A 2,175-nucleotide genomic window follows, 5' to 3' on the forward strand; every position below is an offset into this window, starting at 1 on the left:
GTGTTGCAGGTGAAGACCCGAGGAAGCATATGAAGGTCTTTACGGACTACTGTTCTACTATCCCCGCCACAAAGGGGATAACTCAAGACAAGATTAAGGAGGTTCTGTTTCCTTTTTCTTTGACTGACTCAGCCAGGGAGTGGCTGACTGATTTGGGCCGCACAGCCGCGGGGGTCACAGACTGGGAGACCCTTGCTCTTGCTTTTTATAAGACATATTTCCCTCCGCAGCGCACTAATCAGCTGAGGGCCAAGATCACCAGTTTCAAGCAAGCACCTGATGAAACTTTCTATGAAGCATGGTGTCGTTTCAAGAGGTTGGTGAGGTCTATTCCTCACCATGGTTTTGATCCGTGGTTCCTCTCCAATTAGGTCTACAATGTGCTATACGGTGATCACAGAGCCATACTTGATCCATCATCCAACGGAAGATTTCAAAAGAACACCGACGATGATAAGGGATGGGATCTTATTGAAGAGATGGCGACCCAGTGTGCTGAGTAAGGAAACCCGAGGGATGTTATTAGAACAGTTCATGTAGTCGATAAGCAAGTTGTAGCTCAGTTGGAAGCCATGAATGTAAGATTTGATAAGTTGGAGTTGCATTCTGTTGGGGAGCCTAATACGGTCCATATGCTTACTAGAGGAGAGACTATCACATGTGAGAGGTGTGGGAGCAACGACGGTCACACTGCTGTTGGCTGTCTTACGGAGAAGGAACATGTCCTTGCTTTTCAACAATACAGGCAAGGAGGGGGTTCCTACTATAACAACCAAGGGGCAGTCCATCCCAATTTGAGGTGGACAAGTCAAAATGTGCTCAATCCTACCCCTCCTCCTCCGCAGCAGCAGCCATATGTCCCTCTTCATAAGGCTCAACAAGGCTTTTAGAAGCCTCCTTCCTTTCCTACACCTAATCAAAGTGCATCATCTTCTGGTGGGATAAGTGAGCTAGGTGAGTTGAAGACGATGTTGCAGTCTTTGACAAAGAAGTGGCAGCTGAGTGATCAACAAAAAGATGCATCTATCAAGGCACTGGAAACTCAAGTTGCCCAGTTAGCCGCGACCAGTCCACACGGAAACCGGGACATTTACCGTCACAAGCTGATAAGAATCCACATGAGACGGTAAATTTAATTAATTTGAGGAGTGGTCGGTCATATGAAGGACCGAAATCAGACCAGGGGAAGGAAATTATTGCTGATGAACAGTGTTCTGTTCAAGAAAAAGAGCTGACGACAAAGAAAGTACTCGATCGACTAATTCTGGGGGTCGATCGACGGATTTTGCTGAAGAAAGGACTCGATCGAGTAAAATTTCTACTCGATCGAGTGATCAGGAAAAAGATTCTACTGGATCGAATGAAATTTTTGGTTGATCGAGTGATTTTGTTGTAGAATCAGCTCGATCGAATGGTATTTCTGGTCGATCGAGTAGTGTAGATAAAGAACAATCCGATCGAGAGCCTGCTAGTGCTCGATCGAGTGAAACATCGCCTGAAAGACCTCGTTCGAGAGGAAAGAAGCATTCAAAGGATTTGGAGCTTGATCCGGCTGATACATTGGAAGAGAGGAACAAAGGGCTCGAGATACCCATCACGGTGCCCTACCCGAGGCGTTTGCAAAGTACTAAAGCCAATCAACAATTCGGCAAATTTGATGAACTCCTGAAAAGCATGCAAGTCACTGTGCCATTCGCCAAACTGCTGACACAGGTACCCTCTTACCTTAAATTTATGAAAGAAATTTTATCGCATAAGAGGCACATTAACGACCATGAGACGGTAGCTTTGACCGAGGTGGGGACGGCCCTAGTTCAGAATAAGTTACCTCCCAAACAGTTAGACCTTGGTAGTTTTTCGATTCCGTGTCATATTGGTACCCATTTTATTGATAACGCGTTTTGCGATCTTGTCGCTAGCGTGAGTGTCTTACCGCTGTCTCTGGCTAAGATACTTGGTTTGACCAAGTTTAATTGCACAAACATGACTGTTCAGATGGCCGACCATAGCATATCACGGCCTCTAGGTGTCATAGAAGACATACCTGTTAAAATCGGGAGGTTCTTTATTCCCTTTGACTTCGTTGTACTTGACATCCCCGAAGATGCCCATACCCCTATTATTTTAGGGAGGCCATTTTTATTCACTGCCCGTGCAGTAATAGACATCGGGGGC

General features: G+C 45.8%; 1 non-coding gene across 1 annotated transcript; it reads right to left on the reverse strand.

The window, feature by feature from the left end:
• Positions 1-240: 240 nt before the first annotated feature.
• LOC141635536 (small nucleolar RNA R71) lies at positions 241-346 on the reverse strand. Its single transcript, XR_012540217.1, has one exon. It is a non-coding gene; the product is annotated as a small nucleolar RNA R71 (small nucleolar RNA).
• Positions 347-2,175: the final 1,829 nt, after the last annotated feature.

Source organism: Silene latifolia, chromosome Y (assembly GCF_048544455.1).
Source record: "Silene latifolia isolate original U9 population chromosome Y, ASM4854445v1, whole genome shotgun sequence".
Classification (NCBI taxonomy): Eukaryota; Viridiplantae; Streptophyta; class Magnoliopsida; order Caryophyllales; family Caryophyllaceae; genus Silene; species Silene latifolia.